Raw genomic sequence first — 25,479 nt, forward strand, 5'->3', positions numbered from 1 at the left:
TCACTCTAGGATCTTTGACTTGAATCTTTTTTCCATATATATATATATATATTATAATAACTGTAGCACTGTAGCACTGATCTCCCATTGTTCATCCATTTGCTCGAGTGGGCACCAGTAAGATCTCCATTGTGAGACTTGTTGCTGTTTTTGGCATATGATAATTTTATGTACAACATGCTGGGAGAATTGAGAAAACTATGCAGGGCATTGGCATTTTCCTCTTCTTGTGGATTTTACACCAAAGAAGACAGCATGAGCAATGGAGCAAGAAAAACCCACATTATATACAATGACAAGAGGTGGGGGGGGGCAGAGGATTTGGGAACTCTAGTGTCACTATTCTTTCTAGTCTAAATCAGACCCCAAGGTAGAAACTGTCAGTCAGGACAGAGGCTGCACATTTCTGCACATTTCCACTGTTACTGGGCTAGTATGTAGCAGATCAGAATCTGTGAGGTGACATGCTAGAAAGAATGACAGACTGTGCCCTCTTGAATAGTCTGCTCTAACCCTGACCCAGCAGATTACAGTCAGGACTATTCAAGCCAAGCTAGTAACCACCAGATCTACTAGAAGCTACAGGTCAGCTGCAAGCCTTCCCCTCTCCCTGTGTCTGACTCAGCTCTTCTCAGAGTGGTCCCTTCCCAGATAAATCATCCCCAAGAACCTGTTGCTCCACCATGGCAGGAGGAAGGCCTTAGAGGCTTGTGCAGTGCATCCCTTTTCATCTATCTCTAACAACACATCTGCCAAGAACTGCCCCACTGATTCAGTCCCAAGCATGTCCTCCTTGGCCAACAGCTGACCACAAGTTTGGCCTGTCCACAATCCCAGGACTGTAGGCCCAAATAAGCATAGAGAAGAGGCTAGAAGCTTCTAATATCTAGCACCTTTGTGTTATGGATGCCCTCTGGCCTGAATCTACACCTCTCCCACCCCAGAACCTCAAATTCCTCTTTCCCTATACAGTCTTTCTGAACTGCCACCCATTGGCCATCTTCACTTGTGCAACGAATAGCAACGTTTTTCGGCTGAACTTGAGACTTGGAATCAATCTAGTTTCTGGCCAACTTTATTTTACAAGTAGGAACTAGAAATCTAGAGAGGCAACCCAACCTGGCCTGGGGAACGTGTGGTTTCCTTGAGGTGGAATGGAACTGGAATCCTGACTCTATGCCAGTGCTCTGTTCACCCCCTACCCCATGACCCTCTTTCAGGTGGGCGAGGGAGAGAGTGCTCCCTCAAGGGAACAGTGTTCTCCAACCTTTATGTGAGCAGAGAGCCGTGGCAAACTAAGAGACAGTGGCTGCAGGAGGGAAGTGGGCATTGTCACTTAAGGCTACCAAGCCGCTTTCTCTTCCCGAGTCTCCTTCATACCTGTCATAATGGACACATGAAGCAAAAGCCACCTTGAGGGATGGAACACTGAGAAGCACAGAAAACAGCTCATCCGAGCTACTATTCCCAGTTCAGTCAGTTTGTAGGACTGGCATTTGTCAACGATTTCTGAAGGCTTATTCTAAACAATTCTGGGGCCTCTCTTTCAGATGGACAGCTAATGCCTCACAGTTTCTCACAGGAAAGAGGAAAAAAAAGCTGTAGCATTTTCCAGTCCTTGTCTCTTGTTTCTCCTTTCCTCTCTGGGCTACAATGAGCATGTAGAAAATTTGAATTTACCAAGAAATGAATTCAGGGTGCCCCTTCAACCACCTGAACTTCGCAGTACCCTTCCAACAGAATCAGTCATGACTGGTGAGATGCCAGCTCCCACCCTGCCGGTGATGTATAGAAGTCCAGTAGTTTAGGAAGCGAAGAAGGGGGCCATGTTACCCCTCAAGCTTGCTGGTAATGAGCCAGGACTTTCTCTGGGGTAGCTCCGGTGGGGTGAGGATGCGGTCGCCAGTCACCAGGTTTTTGTCCACACCCTCAAGGAGCACCTATTTGTTCTTCATTGTAATCTCCTGAATCAAATTGTTTTTATTCTTTCTGGAGTCTCTTCATGAGGATGTAGGAACCACAAGGCTTTTATCCTAGGAATATTTGGCCTTCAGCTTGGCCTCCCAGCTCTCTCAGGGAGAATAACTTCATTCACCTGTGTGTCCCCAACAAGAAGTTTACTTGGCATATTTCTCTGCCAGGATTGCAGAAAAACAGTCACACTCTCTTGGGCATTTGGGTGACATGGAAGTCTTTCTCATCATTCTTGGGTTCTAGGTTCAACATCTATCATTCTCTTCAGGAAAAAAAATCATTTCTGCACAGGGAGTAGCTCATAGGCACAGCACGGGCTTCCCTAGGCTCAGTAACTGTTTCTGCAGAGCTCTTGACTTGACTCAACCTTCCTTCCACTTTTTAGCACAGTTGCCTTTCTATCTTCACAGCAATGTAACAAATGCTCCTTATCACCCTTTTCTCTCTTTATGTCTTCTCAGAATACTTCATGACTACAACTATTCAAACAATTTCTGTAATTCATTTTAATTCTTATTTTTTGTAGAATTTTCAATATTAAATGCATAGATGGAAGACCATAACTTTAATTTTAATTTTTAAAGTGCAATCTATATACATGATGATTTAAAGCCTTTCAGACAAGTTTAAAATAAAAAGTAAACCTTTTTCCATGGGCCACCCATGGTTTAATTCCGTAAGAGAAACTTAGTACTTTAATGTGATTTTTTTTCCAGAAAAGTTATAGGCATATTCAAAAGATGTGTATATTTTAAAATGTATATCAGTAGGACTAAGCATAACATTCAAAGCTTTATGAAATATTTCGTATATCTTGGAAAATTTACTTTGGCTGTTTGATCATTTAACTTATATAAACTTCCCCCTCTTGGTAACATTCACATTCTTTCTGTTTAAATGTGTTTCCAAAAAATATCTTCATCTAAATGTGTAAGTAGCATGAAAGTGGCTATATCAAATAGTTTGCACAGTTAAATTTGGATAGCATTTGCTAAAGCTTTTTCATAGAGATGCCATTCATTTTACGTTCCCACAGTAATTTGTAAGAATACCTTTCCCCTCTGCTAGAGCAATAGCACGGCAGTAGGGCATTTGCCTTGTGCGCAGCCAGCCTGGCCGAGCCGGGTTCAATTCCTCCACCCCTCTCGGAAAGCCTGGCAAGCAACCGAGAGTATCTCACCCACACGGCAAAGCCTATGCCAAACACAGTAACAAAAAGTCTCAAAATGGAGATGTTACTGGGCCCACTCGAGCAATTTGATGAAAAAAGAGGACAGTGTTTGTTTGTTGTTTGACAACCTCCTGCACGATGGGTGCCAACTGTCTGTTTTTTGTAATTGTTTTTCAGTGTCTTAGACCTTTATTGGAACTACTAAAATTATCTGTTTTCTCTGGTTATCATCTATATAAAGACAGATTATGGTATACATGGAATCTTTCCTACAGATATGATAGATTTACTGTATTAAAGACTATATTAGTACATTTTACTTGTGTTAATGTAAATAGTTATAATAATACAATGTAATATAAACACTCCATAAGATTGCTATATAACTATATTCTTACTGAAATTAAAGTACCTTAAAAGTGTATTGTACATATGCATATATGCATTTATAATTAAATATACATATGCATGTGCTTGTAGATAAATTTATAAATGTTAAAAACAGACTAGAGATTTATGAGCAATTATGGTGGTGATATGACTCTTTTCAACTAGTGGGTAGTAGCATTTTGAAGATATTAATGTTTACTTTTAAATTATGATGGAAGTATCATGGATTTTTCAGGGTATTTTCTCTTTTATATAAAATATAGAGTAAATGAAAACTAAAAATGTAGTTTGACACATGTAGTGGAATATTTGGAAAAGTCAGAAAAAATTACATCTTATAAGTGAAAAACTCATATTGAGTAGTATTTTATATTATGATTAAAAAATCATGACTTTATGAATTGCATTTCGTATCTGGCCTCTGTAGTTTTCCTTTTAATATCCTGAAACTGTTTTATTAATGAAGAAATTAAAATTTTCTTCAACTTTTTACTTTTGAGGCAAATATAATTTTTCTGGTTCATTATTAATAAACCTCTCAAATATTCCACCACTTTGAGAGTCATGGAAATAGTGGAAATCTGCATTCACTTTTAGAATTTTAGAAAGCATTTATTGTACTTTCATTGTATTTCTTTTTAAAAAACCAGAGCAGATCAGTGTTTTCTCTTAAAATGATATTGTCATAGCTCTTATGGTTATATATGCTTTAGTTGTTTTAGGTTTCTTTCTGATATTCTAGTTTTCTATTTATGTTTCATATAGATGTCTCCCTCCCGTGTTTTTTGTCACTCTGGGCTTTTACTTGACTCTTAACCTTTATTATATGTATACTTAGCGCAGTTGTCATGCTAAAATGGTTTTCCTTCACAAAATATTTATCATTCATTAGTGATGCAAGTAAAATTGTTGTTTTGGCATGGATTTGTGAAACTGAAGGTATTGATTGAGTCACTTCATTTGAAATAAACTAATACTTTCCAGGAACAAATTTCTTTGTACTTGCAATACTGGTGTCACTAAAAAGCTACCAGATTGTCAAGTGCATTCTTTATTCCAGTGTTTTTACTAGGTATTTCACAGGTTTAGTTTTTTGGGTGGTTGAGCCCAGTGGTGCTCAGGAACTATGAGGGCTACTTTCTGCAGTGCTGGACTAGGAACCATGTAACAAGAGGGGTCAAACCCAGGGCCTTACATATGCTAGCCACATCCCTAGTTCTACTTGTTTTTCTATTTAAATCTAATGCTTACAAGTGTCTTTTAAACTAAATCAATGTTTGCATAGATTAAATAACTTGACCACCATTAACAGAAATTGTTAGAGGCAGTTATGTTGCAAAATTGAATCTAAGACAACAGTTATTACATGCCTGATAATGTTGTTCTTTCTGTTGAATTTTAGCCAAAAGAAAATGCCAGAGTTTATTTTTAAATCTTTCATTTTTTTCTGAAACCTGGTGCCACTTGAGCTTTATGATGCCCTAGAAGCTAGAAATGTCCTGACCACACTGCGAGATTTATTAGATTGAACCTTCTCTCAGTTTCCTTGCTGAAAGAATAGCCACCAAGACAGAGCCATGGGAGTTAAGGGCAGAATCAGATGCTAGCCGTGTCAGGACACTGAATGAGTTCTGGAGTTTCATGGTTTTTAAGGAATTGAGATTTCTGCTGCATCTTCAGCTTTGGATTGACTATTTTTTCCCCTTATTTAATTCTGTAATAGGGGAGGGTTACATGGGAGGATTACAAGGGAGGGTTACAAGGAGGGTTACAGAGGAAGGGTTATAGGGAGAGTAAGGGGAGAATTACAGGGGAGGGTTTCAGGGGGAGGGTTGTGGGGGATTATAGGAGTAGGTTTGTGGGGGAAGGCTATAGGGGGAAGGTTTGGGGTGAAGGTTATAGGGGAGCGTTATGGGGGAGGGGCTGGAGCAATAGCACAGCAGGTAGGACATTTGTCTTGCACATGGCCACCCAGGTTTGATTCCTTTGTCCCTCTTGGAGAACCTGGAAAGCTATGAAGAGCATCCCGCCTGCATGGCAGAGCCTGGGAAGCTCCCCATGGTGTATTCAATATGCCAAACACAGTAACAGCAAGTCTCACAATGGAGACGTTACTGGTGCCCGCTCAAGCAAATTGATGAACAATGGAAGGACAGTGCTACAGTGCTATTTAATTCTGTCATAGTTTTTTATCGTTGCTAGTTTTGTTTTTGTAAGTCTCTCTGTTCACTGATAATGACGTGTTATGAAGTAGGAAACCTTTTTAATTGTAGTTAAACAATATATGGGATTTTTATTATCATGATTGAGGATTAAAGAGGCTATATAAATAAAAATAATTAGAAGTATTAACTAATTTAAGCTGTTAGGCCACATCTGCTGGTAATCAGGGCATTCTCTGAGCTAAGTCACACCTGGCAGTACTTACGGGACCATATTATATGGGGTCCTGGAGTTTGACCAGGCTAGCTGCATGCAAAGGAAGTGCCCTACCTGGTGTGCTATCTCTCTGACACAATCCATATTTTTAAAAAAAATTCATTTCTATGTTTACCCACTAGAAAATTTATTTTTATTGATTTCTTAATATGAACTGTATTGCGATTATATATTTATTTCACCACAGATATATTAATATTTAAAAATATATTTAAGCCTTAATGCTGAGTATTAATCTAGTTTTATTTATTAGAGAATGAAATTTTGTCCAGAGAGAGAGAGAGTATAAGAATAAGCCTTTAAAATAAAACAACAAAAAAAAAGAATAAGCCTTTTATTGCCTTGAATGCAGCAAATTCAAGTTAGATCCTCAGTATTTCATATGTTTCCCTGAAAACTGACAACAATGATCAATCCGTGGGCAGAGACAGTCAGGAGTAAGTCCTGAGCACATTTGGGTGTGTCCCTAAAACAACAACACAAAAAGTAAATGTCATTTTTTTAGTTCAGTTTTAATAAAATGCTCATATCATTTATCTCTGTATGTGACATATTAAGAGCTAAAAGTCAGTTAACTTTCAAAATGGCTTGATATGTAAATATAGCATAGGATATTGTGTCTGTTACATATGTAACCTTACTGTTATAATATCCTTAACATTCACGCTTTTAATTAGAACAAAATCTCTTTTTGTTGTTGTTGTTGCCCATGGTGGATGTTGTTATTGCTTCTACTGTCTGATCACATTGTCTCATCTTGCCATTGAGCCCAGAGTCTTTTTTTAAAAATTATTTAATAAAAAATGATTTTCTAAATCTAAATCAAATAAATCCTGGAAATTTAAGAGACAAGATTAATTTTACAATATAAGTAAACTGACACCTCCATACACTTGTAGGTAAATATTATTTGCATTGAATTAGGACTAAGCTGTGCATTGATTTTTTTTTAAAGATGTCAATTACAGTGATTTGGACATAGGAGTTTTAATTAATTTATTTTTTGAAGTCTTGTAACAGACAATGACTTACCCATTTTATATTGTTTGTAAAGGCATATGCTTTTCATTATATTACTGTTTGCAAAACATATCTGACAGCTGCTTTTCTTGCTTTACTGGACTATTAGGCTCCTGTAGTGCAACTTGCTTCTTATATTTTGCAACCTGATAGCACAGTGATTTGATTTATTTCTAGATCTGTATCTCTTAGCTCTTCCAACCTAGAGAAGCATGCACTGGAAACTGCATTTCACTACTAACACCATATTTGCTGTTCCAACCAACTAAATTTAATCTCGCTAAGGCCACATTATACACTATTTACACTTATCCAGAGAGTGTCAGTTTATTATGTGTTTGATTACGAAGTAGTGCAGTTTTTCAGTTTTAGTTTTACTGATTAAAGGTCTACCCTTATCTGAATATTTTGTGCAAGTATGTTTTTTTAGATCTGACACGTAGGCAACTTTGCTGAGATAAATTGATTCCCTAACTAGATTAGCAAAGACTCAAAACTCTTCAAAATGTAGGCGTACATTTTTTCCCTGAACAAATTCTAGTATAGTTTCCAGTGGATTAAAAAGAAGATGGATCTTACAGAAAGTAAACTTGATTTTAAAAGGATTATAGGAATTTATAAACTTAATTTTTAAAAGAATGTTTTACTGTCCATACTGGGACTTACTGATATATTGTCTGAGGTTTTTCTCCTTCAGAGATATTTCTGGGCTGGGGAGGGAGCTCAAAATACTAAGCTTATGTTTCACACTAAAGAGGACCTGGTTTGTTCCCTGTCATTGCATGGTTCTCTGAGTACCACAGGGAGTTCCAAACCCAGTGCAGAGGCAGGTGGTTCCTCATATACTGCTGAGTGTGGCAAATAAAAGCATAAACAGATTAAAAAAAAACTATTTCATGTGAACAAGTCCCATACACTGAGAACAGTGAGCTCTGAAATTATTTGGAGTACTGTAAGGGATAATAGCCCTACTTAATTATGGAGCCTTACAGACTTGGGTAAAGATATATAACTATATTAGAGACCTTCCAGTCTTGTCCAAATACATATGATTTCAATGTGAAAAGATAATGTGTACTAATTGTTGATGAGACCAACTTCTTTTCCATGATTATAGATTGGACTGATTTTTTCACAGTGGGTAAGGCGTTTGCCTTGCACGCAGCCAACATGGTCGACCCGAGTTCGATTCCTCCGCCCCTCTCGGAGAGCCCGGCAAGCTACTGAGAGTATCTCGCCCGCACGGCAGAGCCTGGCAAGCTCCCCGTGACGTATTCGATATGCCAGACACAGTAACAACAAAGTCTCCAATGGAGACGTTACTGGGCCCGCTCGAGCAAATCAGTATTATAGTGATGATATTTATTTTTTCCAGAAAAGATTTTCTCTGTTGCAAGATCCTTTTTCAAAATTTTGATAGTTTTAATTAGATGTTTTAAGCCTTGAATTAATGGATGGACGTAACATGTGCCTGAATTTTGTTAAAATTTTAATCTCAACATGGTGGCTTCCTGATTGTCAGACTGATATAGATGTGTTGAGCATTTTTAGTTTAAGTTTGAAATGCCTTTGGGTGAGATGAACTTTATGCAGCTGCTAGTTACCACTATCTCCTCTCATTAACGTTGGATACTTCACTCATTTGTATTACCGTTTTGGCTTTTAGAATTATTTGAGTTATTTACTTTTTTTGTTTTAAATCTTTTTTTTTTCAAAAGGTGATGTATTTTAAGTCATTCTGGTTAATACTCCATTGGGATATGGGGAAGAAGAGGAATTAATTTAAAGGTCACCTGAATCATTTTCTAGGTTATAGAAAGGTCAATGATTTTACCCCCAATCCACTTATATCTTGAAGTATGTAATTTAGATTAACTAGGACAGGAATCTATCCCACGGTGTTTAAATAGTTTGACTTCAGGGTTGAATAGAAATGAGAAAATACTTTCACTGGGTGATGTGATTTTAATCTTTGGTTCTCAGACCAGCATTTGTATCAGCTGGGAACTTGTTTGGGAAAAAACAATATTGAGTTCAATCAAAATCCTTTTGAATCAAGTGTTGAAAAATAGTCAACTATAGATCTGGGATCTTTCTTTGGTTTCTCAAATATAATCCATTGGTCAGTTAGTCTACTGATGTTTTGTACTGTGTATTTTCCAGTATGGCTTTGGCTATTTGGAATGTTCTTTGATTCCACACAGTTTTATCAACCCTTGAGGTCCTTAAAGTATGACATTAGAAATTTGATGGAAATTGAATTGAATCTATACAATAATTTAGGTAGGACTGTCATTTTGACTATACTGATTTTTAAAATATTTTATGAATATGGAATTATTTCCACCTCTGACTTACTGTTCTATGCATAGTTTTCATTGTAGAGGTCTTTCACATATTTTGCTAAGTTGCTTTCCAGGTTTTTTAAGTTTGAGGGCATTCTTTTGAATGAGGTAGTTTTTTAGATCTCTTCCTTTTTTTAGTTCATTATTTGCCTTATAGAAATACAAATAAATTGTCTATTGACTGTGTACCTTGCTTCTTCGATGTATAGGTTTATTATTTTTATGAGCTGTTAAATGAGCTCTTCAGTGTTTTCTACGTATAATTGCACAGCCTCTTTGACAACTGGTATTGGGAAAATAATAACCACATGCAAAAAAAAATAATGAAGCTGGATCTCCATATTCTACTTTCCACAAAAATCTATTCAACGTGGATCAAAGACCTTGAGAGTAATCCAAATTTCATTAAATTAATTGTGGAAAACATAGGTGTAATGCTCCAAGACTTGGACCTCAAGGATGTTTTCAATAATACTATGCTATTGATGAAGACAACGGGAAAAGAAATGTTTGTTCTTAACACGTCAGATAAAAAGTTAATACCCTAGGTATGCAAAGCACTCACAAAGATCAACTGCAAAAATTTTAAAAAATCTGTAAAAAAATGGAGTGAAAAAATGTACAGGCACTTTATTGAAGAAGTCAGACAGATTTCCAGTAGGCATATGAAAAGGTTTTCTTTATCAGGTGGTTTTCTTTATCAAGATGGTAATGGGATACCATCTCCCCACAATGAGAATGGCGCCTATTAGAAAGAGTGGAAACAACCTGTTTTGGTGGGAATGTGGTAAAACAAAGGGACTCTCATCCTCTGCTGGTTAGAATTTCTTGTTCAGTCCCTATAGAAAATAATATGTGGTTTCCCAAAAATATAATGGAGCTTCTATATGACTGAGCAATTGCACTTCTTTGTATCTACCCCCAAGACAGAAAAACATTAATTCAAAAGGACATAAGCACACCATTTTTCACTGCAACACTTAGTACAATAGCTAGCATATGAAATCAACACTGGTGTTCAGTGACAGTGGATAAAGGTATGGTATGATGCGTGCTTTCACACACACACAGAGAATAGAATACTATTTTGCTTCAAGATGTAAGAATTGATGAAATCATGCAATTATCTGCAATTTGGGTGAAACTAGTGGATATCATGTTCAGTGAAGTACTTCAGAAGATCAAATGCTGAGTTATCTCACTTATTTGCTTATAGAAAGTAACATGGCAAGGGGATGTGGGTATCAAAGTGGTCCAAATACTTGGCCATAGATTGGATTAATGAAGAGGATAAGAAAGAAGAGTAATAGTTCGAGGTAGAGTAAAAACAAACAAGGTTAATAGGGCAAGGGTAAGGGACCTTGGAAAGATTGGTGGTATAGAGATGTGGAATATGTATATATCTAAACCACAGAACCATCCATACAGAAGGTTGAAACCCAAATTAAAATAATTAATTCTAAAAATGTTAAGGAATCAGGTTAGGTAAATGAATGGATCCTGGGAATACTGGTGGAGGGAAGTTAATATTCTCTAAAAGTGAAGCATCACAATCTGTTGACGTTTTTACTCCAGAATAAGTAGAATTTGAGAAGGATTCTCAGTGAATTGAGAAAAACTAAATTCTGATTTAGACTTTTTATAGTTGGGACCCCTCTTTGTCTCTATTCCCTGATAATAAAACAAATCATGTTGTAAAACTTTCAAACAACTAGTTGAAGACATTATTAATTTTAATCATTTTCAGTTGTATCATTTCTCCAATATAACTTATTTTTGTGTTTTTAAGTTTTTTCTCCCATTACTATGCAACTAAACATACAGAACATTTGCCAGGTCCCCTTGTGCTACAAACTAATCATGGAAGAAATGGCCCTGAATCTTCTAACACCTGTAGGCTTTGCCTTAGAAGACACTTAAAAAGAACGGTTGAAATATTTAGTGGCACTTCATGAACTGGAATATGAAACCAAGTGTAATTTAAGCAATTTAGAGCCCATTGAACTTGTCTAGCTAGTGCAGTTGGTGTAACCAACAAATGGTTCTGAAAGAAGCAGTTAAATTAATGGTTCCCTATACTACATGACATGTTTAAAAACAAGTAAATTAAATTTCTACTCTTGATGCTAGTTTTCTGTGCTTGTCTTTTCTTAAAAATTTGAAAATTGTATTTGTATTGTATTTTAACTTCGAACATAATTCCACATAGTAAATTTTATATGATAATAAAATAACAAACAATTGCTTATTTAAATAAAAAGAATTGAAAGGTCTCTGTTTGCTAATTTTGAATTGTATATACATTTGAATTTATCTACAAATTCTTAAAAGCTTTCAACTGAATCTGATTCATGTGCTTAAAGTACTACATTTTAAAGTATTGATATTCTAATTATACAACTATAACTACTTATAAGGAAGTGAAATATTATAAACCTACCTAATACTAAAAGTGTGCTTCCTCCAAGAAAAGGTTAAAAGAAATGCTTTCCATGCCTGTTGCCTAAGCAACCATTGTTTTGGTATATATTATTTATATTTTTGTAAACTGCATTATTAAAAATATTAGTGTGCTTCACTCCTAATTTACAGTTGTTGCTATATTTTGTTTCATGTTATATATTTAGCCTCAGCTAAATGTATTTTTTGTGGAATCTGAAGGACTATAGTATATTGATATAATTTGTTTTTATTTTATCCTATAATTGCATATATAAATGCTATTAAAATAATAGGAAGAATTAAATTGAAAAGTTTGAGAAAATATTTGAAAATATTGAAGAATTAATCATCTCTAATATACATATAAACTATTGAAGTAGGAAGGTTCTTCTTTTTTTATAAACTTTTTTTGTAAACTCCTGGCATTATAATTAGAAAATGGTTAAATGGTTTTGCATAGTTTATTTAGAATTTGTTAATAATAATCCAATAGGAAAGCTTGAGCTGGGTATTCTTTCTGTTATGGCTTCTGTTTTCAAAATAGCATAGCAATATCCTAAGATTGTGTGCTAGGTTAAATCCATGTACTGGTCACCTTTCATTAAATTATTTAAATGTGTTTGTAAATTCTGCTTCACAATGATAGGAAGAGCCGACATCAAAGGATCAAAAAGCGACGTCACTATGAACGCTTGGCCTCCACAAGCCAGTTATCCCTGTGGTAACTTTTCTGACACCTCCTGCTTAAAACCCCAAAGGTCAGAAGGATCGTGAGGCCCCGCTTTCACGGTCTGTATTCGTACTGAAAATCAAGATCAAGCGAGCTTTTGCCTTCTGCTCCACGGGAGGTTTCTGTCCTCCCTGAGCTCACCTTAGGACACCTGTGTTACCGTTTGACAGGTGTACCGCCCCAGTCAAACTCCCCACCTGGCACTGTCCCCAGAGCGGGTACTTCCACTACCCAGCCGTCGCCACACTCCAGGACGCTTTCCAGACCCTAGGCCGCGCGACACATCATAAGACACTGAATACCCATCTTCCGGAATTGTACCATATTTGATAGGGTTCAAATATGGTAACACCTACACGGGTGATTAGAGGTTGCCCCAAAAGCCTCTATCCCTCTCGGAAAGACTGGCAAGCTACCGAGAGTATTCCGCCCGCACGGAAGAGCCTGGCAAGCTATCCGTTGTGTATTCGATATGCCAAAACCAGTAACTACAACTGGTCTCATTCACCTGACCCTGAAGGCTTCACCGACATGGCAGCACTGAGAAGAATGAGAAAGGAGAGGCCGACAAAATCTCAAGGCCGACCTAGGCTGCCACAACGAAGGAAGACAAAAATGATCATCTGTACTTTCAATGCACGTATACTAGCATCAGATGCATCCATCGAGGACCTGATGGTACAAGCGCGAATGATCAAGTACGACATCATTGGTCTGACGGAGACAAGAAGGCACAAATCTCACCATGCCGTTTTCGACACTGGAGAAGAATTGTTCCTCGGAACATGCAATAAAAGAGGTGTTGGAGGCATCCGTGTCCTTGTCAACACAAACTTGGCCAAGAGCATTGATTCATTCAAATGCCTAACAACCCGAATCGGACGTTTACATTTGAATAGATGTGGCTCACTGCCTGCAGTTTCTATCTTCATTGTCTACCACCAACATCTCATTACGATGAAAGAGAAATCGAGAAGTTCTACATGGAGCTAGAGAAGTTCTATAAAAAAGACCACACCTTCTACAAGATCATTGTGGGTGATTTTAATGCCAAGATAGGACCGAGAAGATCAGCTGAAGAACTTCACATTGGGACCCATGGCCTAGAATGGAAAGAACAGGGTGAGAGACTGTCTGAGTTCATCATGTCGACCAAGACCATTCATGGTAACTCACAGTTCCAGAAGGCAGAATCTAAACGATGGACATGGGAGTCTCTCGGTGGACGATTCCACAACGAAATAGACCACATCATATTCAATCGATGGCATTGCCTGACTGATGTCGCTGTTGTCCCAAAATTTCGAATGGGATCGGACCACCGTCTCCTTTGTGCAAAATTCTACTTCACAGAGCGGGGAGAAAGGGCTGCAAAGTTCAAAAAGAGAACTCCCAGAATGACCACCAACTGGGAACTCTTTGGTACTATTGCGGCAACATGGGAAGATGCCATTGTTGACAACATTGACAAGGAATACGATCGACTGGTTCAGCACCTCCATGAATGTGCGAGGAACACCAAGAGAGAGATAGCCACAAAAAATTGCCTATCTTCGAAAACTCTTGAGCTAATTCGCCAGCGTGGTTTGACGCATGCCTCAGGCAACTGCAAGCTACCGTCCGAGCTCGCAAAGCAGTGCAGAGATGCAATCAAGGAAGACCTCAAAGAGAGAAGAGCAGAATACTGGTAGATGCAGCAGAAGCCGGGAAAAGTATTCATAACGCCTGCCTGTCCTTCGCCAACTACAAGACCAAGATGACTGCCCTCCGACGTCCTGATGGATCCATCACATCTTCCAGAATGGCAATGGAGAAGATTATCCATGACTTCTACTCAAATCTCTTCGATAGCCATGTCCACTTGCCAACATACCAAATTCCACAGGATGGACATGTCGTTCCCAACGTTCTCCCTTCTGAAATCCGACACGCCATTTCGTCGGTAAAGAAACAAACAGCACCCAGCCCAGACAAGGTCAGACCTGAACACCTGAAGAACCTGCCGTCAGTACTCATCAATACACTGGCTCGGCTCTTCACTCGCTATCTGTCTGAATGCAAGGTTCCATCCCAGTGGAAAACCAGCAGGACCGTACTACTGTTCAAGAAGGGAGACATCTATGACATTGGCAACTATCGCCTGATCTGCCTATTGTCTGTCATCTACAAGTTGTTCACTCGAGTCATCCTAAATAGGATTGGCAGAACACTAGATGAAGGACAACCATGCGAGCAAGCAGGGTTCTGCAAAGGATTCAGCACCACCGACCATATCCACACGATAACCAAGCTCATTGAGGTTTCTCGGGAGTTCAAGATGCCGATCTGTTTAACGTTCATTGATTTAAAGAAGGCCTTTGATTCTGTTGAGACGGAAGCGGTCATTGAAGCCCTAGCCAATCAGGGCATTCAAGCCCAATACATCAGGATCCTCCGTGAGCTGTATTGCGCATTCACTACCAGGATCTCACCATTCTACAAAGAAGTGATCGTTGATGTCAAGAGAGGGGTGCGGCAGGGTGATACCATTTCACAGAAACTCTTCAGTGCCACCCTCGAGAACATCATGCCACGACTGGAATGGGAAGAAATGGGAGTGACGATAGATGGTCAGCAACTACACCACCTCCGCTTTGCTGATGACATTGTTTTAATACCAACAAACATCAAGCGGCACAAATGCTGGCCGACTTTGACCGTGAGTGTGGAATCTTACGAAGACAATGTTTATGAGAAACAGCCTTGTTCCTGACGCCCCATTCGCTCTCAATGGATTGACCATCTCTGAATGCAACAGCTATGTGTACCTAGGTCGAGAGGTCAACATGACAAATGACCTGGCACCCGAGCTGCACAGGAGGAAGAGAGCGGCTTGGAACGCCTTCAAGAACGTCGAAGAAATAGCTAAGAGGACGAAGAACCTCCGGCTCCGGGCACATCTCTTTGATTCCACTGTTCTTCCTGCATTAACATATGCCTCAGAGACCTGGGCCCTACGCAAACAAGATGAGAATGCCATTCAGGTCTCCCAAAGAAGAATAGAAAGAGCTATGCTTGGAATATCACGTTTCACTCAAATGAGAGAAAGAATCCAGAGTTCTGACATCCGTCGACGATCAAGAATCAGGGACGCTGTCTCATTTGCCAAGGTATCGAAAATCAGATGGGCTGGTCACGTAATGAGATTTAAAGACGACCGCTGGACTAGCGTTGTTACTGATTGTATTCCACGGGATGTCAAAAGACCGCGTGGCCGCCCACCTACCAGATGGTCAGACTTCTTCGTCAAGATCATCAACGATCGGTTTGAGGCCCTTCATGTTCCCGGAGCGAACAGATGCCATTGGGCTACACTAGCACGCAACAGGGATAAATGGAGACCTTACTGGCGCCCGCTCGAGCAAATCGACGACTAACGGGAAGTTAAGTGATTAAGTGATTAAGTGTTTGTAAATATGCGATGCATTAGGAGTCAAGTGTTTTGAGAGTTATATTTAAATTAGTAATTTTTGCCCCTTTGTGAAAACAGGGCCCGTAGTGGTACCTACTTAAACCTACTCATACTCCCTAGTGAAACCCTAGTGCGACCAGGGACCAACTTTTCCCTTACTCTGTACTCTCTCTGCCCCCACTCATACTAACACCTGACTGACAGGCACTTATTTTCTGCTATGTTTCTGTGTAACTCTTTTGTCATTGACCACAATATGTTTAGAAAAATTTAATCTCTTCTGTATTTTGACAAATAGCCTTGGTTCTGATTTTGCTAACAAATAACTTGCAGATTGTCATGTTTCTGTTGGAAAAAGGAAAAAAAATTGTCCAATCAGAACCAAATTGAAATGATATAAATTAGGCTCATTGTTTAGCAAATAGCTGGTGTTAGGTAAGAATTGTAGATAAGAATAGCTTGGGCCCTCTTAAGGCTTAGAGCAGGCCTGTGTGCATGCATGAGGAAGCCAGGCTTTTGTTAGTATCCTTTCTGAAATGGCTATTAAAGTAATTATAGTAATTTATAGATTTTTTTTCTCCTTCCATTTCAAAATGGGTTCCATTTTTGTCTTTTGTTTTGAGTTCCTCAGTTGGAGTGTGTAAGTGTGTAAGCATGGATTGGGTACCACTCCTACATTTCTGTGACTTAATCTGTACTTGCTTGATGAGGTGTGCTGTTCACAGACCCTTCTAGATAGCTTTGCCAGCTTTGCTTTCAGGAAATTTTTGCCCTTTGAAAATAATAAGAGAATTTTCCTACACAATACAATGTCTTAGTGGTTTATTATGGTTTGTCAATGAACCCTATAAAATTGCTGTGTTTAATTTAAAGGCACATTTTTCTGCTTTTAAAAAGCATCCCCTTACAGCTATGGATTTTATTATTATACGGTATTGCATTTTGATGTCATGGATGTTTGTATATGAAAGGGGCAATTCTTTTCTTATATAACTTTTTGAGGGAGGCTTTATAAAAGTCTACTGACCACCTATATAATATGTGCTTATTGTACAATTCTTATAATTTTACTATGATAGGAATCAAAACATTTTCTGAAGTAGTCTTTCATGTATTATTTTTATAATGTTGCTCACAATAGCTTCGGACCCCAAAGTTGATATTTTATAATAATATGTGTTTATTTTTCTTTGTCTGTGTCTTAGTAAAACAAGTGTAGATGTGACTTTTGATTTTTTTCTGTCAAGGTCATACTGAATATGGAAAATTTTAGATTACTTCCAAATAACTACTAGCACCCACTAAACACTATTATAAACAATAACAATGCTTCTTGTGATAGTAGATAGTGACAAAATTCTTGAATTTTGCCAACGGAGATGTTTTCCAATATAATATCCCTTCAAGAGGCAAAATTACATAATATATCGTCTTTATCTTCTTAATTAGACTCAGAACTGAAGCAGTTAAAATTTTCTTAATTCTGTGGATCAAGTATTGTAACCACAGTAACCGATTTACTGTTATTTGCTTAGTCTTTGCAGAGAAAGTAAGTAGTGACTGGAAAAAGTCTAATTCAGTGAATAAATGACTGTAGTTGATGCCAGTTGATGAGGGTTCAGAGGCATAACTATTTGCGGTTTTAAGATTTGTGATTTTATTGAAAATATGTTGAATTTTATTATACAGGTGTTATTTTTTTAGAAGACACAACTTTAAGGGAAGTTCTAATTTATATTTTCATAAAAGGACACAGGAAGAATATTTTTAAGAAAATATAAGATCTTATATTTGCAGTAAATGAAAGATTAAATGTTAATTATGTAAACTTCAAATTATTCATAAAATTACAGGAATACTGAGTTTTGCAGATCAGATTTTTATATCTCATTGAAATTAAACAAATAGAATGTGTTTAGTTGAATTTATATGAAACAAAGTAAAATTGCTACATCTAAAAAGCACTTACTAAAAATAAATGTTATAAAATACATCTTTAATTATTTTCAGAACTAACTCCTATTCTTTAGCAAGTCTCTCACCTTGAATGCTTATGAAAAATGGGTGATTATATTAGTTTGACTTTTTACTTATGTGCATTTAATTCATTAAAATTGAAATAATTTTCCTATAATTTGGGGGATACTGAATAGAGAAATGGTTATGAATCAACATATCAATGATTTCTTTTAATAAAGTCCTAAAACTAACCAATTGGGTATAGATGATTCCTTTCTGTGAGGGGTGGATTTGGATCACAGTCAGCAATGCTCAGGGCTTACTATTGTCAGTGTTTGAGGGACCATCTGCAGTTCTTAGGACAAAACCAGAATTGGATATATGCAAGGCAGATATATTAATCCCTTTATTATATCTCCAGTCCCAAAGGTGACTATTTACTTTAGGGTTTTTTTTTTTTAACCACATCCGGCAATGCTCAGGGCTGACTCTTAGCTCTGTACTCATGGATCATTCCTGAGAAGCTTAGTGGACCATATGGGATGCTGAGGATTGACCTTAGGTTGGCCGCATGCAAGATGGGGACCCTACCTGCTGTACTATCTCTCTGGCCCCAAAGTTAGAGTGCCTAAGCTTTTTAATTCATTTAGGCACATATACTGAGAATGACAGTATAGAGATTTTTGGCAGTATTGGGGATTAAACCCAGAGCACCATACATGCACACTGCTCTGTATGCTGAGTCACTTCCTAGGTTTCCCAAGTTGATTATTTAAAAATGTCAGTTGGATTTGGCTTTACTGTGAGATCTAAAGTTTACTTTATCTTGAACATAGTTCCAGAATCCAAATGCTTTTTATAATTCCATTGCTACCTTGAACAGTTGTAGACATCACTATTATCTTTTTCATGTACCATTAGAGGGAACTCTTAGCCTTTCTCTTTGTTTTTCCTTTTCCCAGTAGTACTATTTTCTCTTCATTCTCCCACATTCTGTCTCAAATGCCGCCTTATAATTGGCAGTAAGATTGTGCTACTTCCTGCCCAGAACTGTACCCAGAGTAAAACCTGGTGTTTATAAAGTTGTAGGAATTTATGGATACCTTTACTTTGTTTTCCATTGCTTTTCACATTCTTACTATACTCATACCAGTGACAGTGATGCAGTTTCAATTTTCAGTTTTAAAATTATTTTTTTGTTTCGTTTTACTTTAATAAAGGCCTCCCCATTGGAGCTGGGAGTGTGTGTTGGCAGCAATGAGACCAGTGGTGTAGTAGTCCTCATGGCTTATCATTTTGTTTAGTGATGGGGTGCTGCTTAGGTTATTAGGGGATCACCCTGCAGTACTTCAGGGCCACCTGGCCACACCAAATGATATATGTCTATGGTGGGTTGAAGAGAGTTGGGGGACTTTACATGAAATAAATTTGCTCCATGTATCTCTTGGAGCTGTCTCCCCAATTCCCCAAATAGTATCTTTTATATATTCTGTTTCCTCAGTCGAGCACACTGTTATTTCACGAACTCAAAGGGTACCTGGTCTCATTTGATTTCTTCTCAGGTGATAAGGTCATTTGTACTGTCAAAGTAAACATGCTATAAACTGGGCAACTTATGAACAACAGAAACTTATTTATCAGAGTTACAGAGATATAGAAGTCTAAGGTTCTGGGAGAGATAATATACTTCAAATATTAGAAGAATTATGGTACTCTATGGACATCTTTTAAAAGGGCCACAATCTAATTCATAAAAGTAGTGACTTTGTCAGTTCTCTAAGGGTTGACCTCCTAATGCCATCACATTGAGGGTTTTTCGATGTGTATTTCTAGGAGAGATTACATTCAATCTAGGTGTGCCATTTTCCTAAAGAAAACCCCTTTACTATGATATTGGGCCATAGCAATAGGTCACCCTGAAAACAGCAATAGCATCTTTGCAATGCCCTAAATGTGAAATTTATCATTTTATCATGTTGTATACTTTTAAAAGACACAGTCAGAATTTGATAAATATAACTTGCTGCTGTTTTTGTATACTTAGTATTTCTCTCCAGTTATTTACACTTAGTTATAAGGGGTGATAGTGTGGCATTTCTACTTGCAAAGATTAATAAGTATCTTTCAATTTATGATAATATTTTCTGAAGAAATGTTTTACTGAATGCTCTCCAGACACTTTATTACTATTTTTATTGTAGTTTAGGCAATCTCTAGAGGATTTAAAATACCGATGCACATCCTTCAAATGAATAGTTTTCTTTCTTATTGTCAACAAAAATGGTTGCTGAATTTCTAGTTTAAGATAACTTGTAAGGTTTTCAAATATATTTAATTATGGCTTTTGTTTTGTTTGGGGGCCATATTCAGGGTACTCAGGATTTACTCCTGACTCTGTGCCACCAGGGGGACTGATTATCTGGATTGAACTGGGGTCAGCTGAAATCTGGGGTCGCTATAACTCCTATCATACCTCTCTGGCCACATAATTATGTTTATTGAGGAAAATTTTGTTGGATAAATTTTTGTCTAGTTATAAAAGTAAATTACTTTGTAAGTGCCAATTTAACCTGATATGTGACATATGTTTTTCAAAATATGAGAATACTGCAAAATAATTTTAGGAAGTTTAAGCACTCACCTTGAGTTATTTTACAAACTTCTTCCTTTTGCAGTGAAATCTGTTATATTAAGAATTAATAATAGGTATACCTAATAATGATAGTAAAAATTGATTGGTAACCTAAGTATTCATGTAATATCACCTCTTTCAACACCCAGATTACTTCTTAAAGGGAATATCATCATTGTAGTTGAAGATCTGTAGATTCTAGGTTCATTAGCTTTTCCTTGGATATTTAGATGGTATTAGTAAACCAAAGAGAACCCAGGAGCTTCTATGCTTCAAACCAGGATTCTCACCCATGGAAGCCTTCCTGACTCAACTGAGATTCATCAGGCTGATCCTGTCTTCTCTTCAGTGTGTGTAGACCTGCTCACTAATCTGATTAAAGCCCCAAGTAGTAATCATGTACAATCAGTTATGTGTTCTGGTTCTTTCAGAGGGTTTTTCTCTCTGGAAGCTGTCCTCAACATTCTAGAAGCTCCCATCTGAGGAGATAAATCAAACAACATATTTAAAGCACTAAGACTCATTGGGCTGGAGCGATAGAACAGCAGTAGGGTGTTTCCTTGTGCGCAGCCACCATGACGTATTTGATATGCCAAACACAGTAACAATTGTCACAATGGAGACGTTACTGGGCCCACTCAAGCAAATCGATGAACAACGGGAGGACAGTGACAGTGACAGTGACAGTGAAGACTTATTGTGTGGCTGGGGCTGGAGGTAGTAATTGTGTATTTCCCACAATCCTGAACTACTAGACTGAGAAGAGAGCATTTTCATATTTAGCAGTTTGGGTAGAAAATTGCTTTTCTTTCATTCACTTATGTGTCAGCAGAAACTCTGGAACTTAGTAACTTTGCTTTCTAGAAAAAACTGCAAATAGCAAAAATGTAGTATGATTTTTTTTAACATAAAACGTGGTTGATATTTGACCTTTTCTGCAAGAATATTACTGAATGACATAATCTCTTGAGTTTTTTTTGGGTATTGAAATGATACACTTTAGATAGCAATTACAGATGTCGATGGTTTTTCAGCTTTGGGAGTTGCAAGACTGAGCAGGTTGGGAATTGAAAGCCTTGAGCGTTTGTAAGGGTGGTTTGATAGGCTGACTAGCATTAATTGAAAAAGATCTTTAATCCACTGGCTATTTATTGAACATAGATTCTGGATAAATTTATTAGTCTCAGGTGAATAATAGATAAATTTCACTTTTTATTTTCTTAATGATCATAGCATTAGACTGTTAGTGATAGAAGGTTTTTGTTGTTTTGTGTTAGTCTGAATGCCATTTGTAATATTTATGTTAGGGGTTAGGTAGGCAAATAAGCCATTTCTCAAAAGCAAAATTAGATTCTAGATTCATGACCCCACATTTTCTAAGCATATTCTTTTATTTTGCCTCTAGACAGAACATAATTGTCAACTTTGCTCTTTGCATAGTAAAACTTAGCTACCATTCCATAGTTAGAGTTGGAGTGTGAGAATTTTTTTTAAAATTTTATTTTATAAAGCAGTTCAAAATATTTTATTACATTTGATGTTCAAACACCAATCCTGCTACCATTACACCTTCCCGCTATCATATTTTGGGTGTTTTCATCTTGAACACCAATCCCTGCCCCAAAGCAGAACCAAAATAATATAATATTTCCCTCTAAGGTTGTTTGCCTCCTACTTTAAACCCTATCAAGTGTGGTGGCATGATCTTGGAATATGGCTTGGGTGTGTGGTTTGAAGTATTATGTGACCACATTTGGGGCTGCACAGTCCAGGAAGAGTTTCACGGGTGAGGCTAGGTCCGAGTGTGTGGAGAATGGCTGTGAGCAGCGCAGCAGTTGGGTTCTGCAGATTTGTGGCTGCCGTGGCTGGGTTCCTTGGGGCTGGGGTGGGGGGGATCTCACCTGCCCACCTCTGAAGTGCCCTGAGTGAAATTGCCTCGTTTGGGTCCAGCAGCATGGTTATGGCAAGCATCATGTTGTTGTGGGAAATTTTCTAACCATTAACATGAGACACAGCACCAATATCAAAGCACTGAGCCACCATAGTAGGAACACAAATGAAAGCAAAGGCAATGAAGATCATGTGGGGAAGTTGGAATGCACAGTTACAATTTGTGATCTCTCTCTCTCTCTCTCTCTCTCTCTCTCTCTCTCTCTCTTTCTGTGTGTGTGTCCTCAGAGGACAGATACATTCTGAGGGAAAGCGTAAAGCCAGAAAATAAAGATTATATTTATGTTTGATTATTCCATGGAATGGGTCTAAGTGATTTCAAGGAGAAAGTTTACTTAATCGAGATGGGTAAAGCATGAGTTAGCTTCTCATCTAGGAAAGACAAGGGAGTAGATGATAACACACCTATGAGAACAAAAACGGACAAAAATATTTTCTTATGTACACATGGCAGCAGACTTACCAAATGGAGATAATAATTTAATCAAATGAAATACCCGTAATTGTTGAAGCAAAGTTGACTTCAAATTAATGAGGAGTATGAAGAATCAAAGTGAGTTTTAACAAGTTGAAATCCAGAATTAAACAAATTGAGGAATAGAGTGTCGATTTACCCAGTAGTGATTAAAAAACTTTAATAGTTTTAGAGCATTTGAAATAAGAATAGTCTACTCAATTTTCCCCCTTTGTATATAAAACTCATGAACATTTAGACATCGTGACATTTGGTTAGCACGTATGTCCCTTGACTACACACTAGTAGATGAAGTAGGGAAATAGGAGTTTAAGAGAAAGAAGTATGAAGGTTTATGTGTATTTAAATCATGATATCTGAAACCTTGTCATCCTCAAAACCATCATTATGCACTATTTTCCTTTTTGTGGCTTAAAATAGAATTTTGTAAAGAAGTTTTACTGTGTAGGATATTATTACATGGTAATTTATTCTGTTGGAAGTTGGGAGCCACTGAATATTTTGGAGCAGTGGCATGAAGTAGTTATCTGTATGTGTGTATTTTTAATCACTGACTGAAAGGTGACTATTGTACTGGAATTGAGCAAAACTGCAGAGATGTAAAACATTTAGGACAAGTATTAATACGAACTGAGCTAAGTCACTGACAGTGAAATGGAGAGGAGTGTAAACCTAAGATGTAATTTTGGGTAGAATATGTATGTTTTGCCAGTTGGTTGAACTTGGATAATAGCAGTAAAGCACAGTGTTGAACAAATCTGAAATGTCGAGTGTGATGGAATAAATAGTGACTTTTAGAACTGAAACAAGGAGGCCATCCATCTTTGCTCTCATCACCAACTTGTTGGTGCATCCTGTTGATCCTCGTGGATCTTTCTTACTGACTTTGCTTCCATCACTCGCGTTCAAGCTGCCAGCTCCTGCCAGGATTTCTGCACTATCCCCGTAATGGATGGTGTGCTAGCTGCTGTTTTCTGTTTGCCATTCATTTCCCTTATGACAGTAACAATGATCTCTTAACATGCACTTCAGACCAGAGTTTCCTCTTGCTTGGCGTTTTTTTTTTTTTTTCATGATTTCCCATTGCTCTTTAGATAAAGACCAAAACCTTTAATGTGTACTACAAAGTGTTATGCTGCCTGCCTCATCAATCTCCTCAAACCATGATTTGGGTTCCTGTGGCCCCAGCTGTTCTGCCCATTTTTCAAAGTGTTAAGCTCTGTTCATACTTGTTTCTTTCGCACATGAATCTCCATCTCTTGACATCATTTAGTCTGTCCCTGTCACAAGACCAACCTCTTCCCCTTCGGTTGCTGACTCTTTCTTGTTGTTGTTCCCACTCTATTCATTTTACACCTTTGACTAGGCTTGTTCTTTTCTAGTTCACCTTTGTAACACATATCTTTGCTTAAAATTAGTCTCTTTAAGTACAGGAATTATTTCTTTTCTTTTTCTTTTTTTTTTCTTTTGATGGTGATCATCAGGTATCCTTTCCAAGCTGTACTCAAAAATTGCTAAAACGCTAGTGAAGTACTTAAAGCATAGTAGTTTATCAGTAAAACTGTTCTAAGTAAATGGATAATAACTTAAATGAACTGATGTGAATTGATCCTTTGGGTAATTATGAATATTTTGAAAAGTGTGCTAGTAACAAATCATTTCCCACCTCTTGGTTAAAAAGAGGATATGGTGGTAGGTGGTAGGTCATAACAGATCAGAAAAATAAGACTTAACCTGTTTGCCAGTCTTTTCCTTTTGTGTTTTTTCTTCCAGTGACTGTGTTGATTCTCCAGGATTACATGGTAGCTAATAGGTTCTCAAGTATGTGATATTGTGAACCTCTTTTGGCTCATCTCCCAAACATGAAATGGCTCAACCAATTGCCTGTTGAAATCTGCTATTTCAAGAATTCTTTAAATAATATAAACTCTATCATGTAGATGACTTAACTAGCTAGCTCTTTGAAAGAACTATATGCTGTATATTTCACTGAATAGTAGAGTGGTAAATTTTGAATGAGGCAAGTTGAGCTGTTTTGCACAAGCTTCATTGTGATTGTGGGCTGAATTTGGCAAGCAGAGAATTTCTAATTTCTTCTGCTGTGAGACTCCCAAGGAGACATTTATATTAGTAATACTGAATTTGCAAACCTGCATTTTAAAATTTAGCTCTATTTGTATTCTGTGTCTCTCTAGGAGGTGTTCAGTACATTATGAAATTCTGTGCTTTTACCTCCTGCTAAGGATTTGAGTTCTTAGCCTAATTAATCATTAAGTGTTGTCAGTCTATCATGATGTGGTTAATTATCAGAAAGAGTGTATGTGTTTCAGATAGTCATGACCCTTCCTGGGTAACTATAGAAACCTTAGCCATGCTAGTTATTATCTGAAATTATGGAATTTGGTCTTTAAAGCATTTTTGTCTTTGATAGTTATGGACAAATAATTGTTTTACAGTTTAGAAAAGAAAACATGCATGAAACTAAGATATGAAAGAATTTT

At 37.4% G+C, this 25,479-nt stretch overlaps 1 protein-coding gene and 1 pseudogene across 2 annotated transcripts in view; one reads left to right on the forward strand and one right to left on the reverse strand.

The window, feature by feature from the left end:
• PARD3B (par-3 family cell polarity regulator beta) overlaps window positions 1-25,479 on the forward strand; it is a 1,231,823-nt gene that overhangs the window by 276,031 nt on the left and 930,313 nt on the right. The gene's annotated exons all lie outside the window — the stretch shown is intronic.
• LOC130021130 (alpha-endosulfine-like) lies at window positions 1,830-23,874 on the reverse strand (annotated as a pseudogene).

Source organism: Sorex fumeus, unplaced genomic scaffold (genome assembly GCF_029834395.1).
Source record: "Sorex fumeus unplaced genomic scaffold, SorFum_2.1 ptg000014l, whole genome shotgun sequence".
Classification (NCBI taxonomy): Eukaryota; Metazoa; Chordata; class Mammalia; order Eulipotyphla; family Soricidae; genus Sorex; species Sorex fumeus.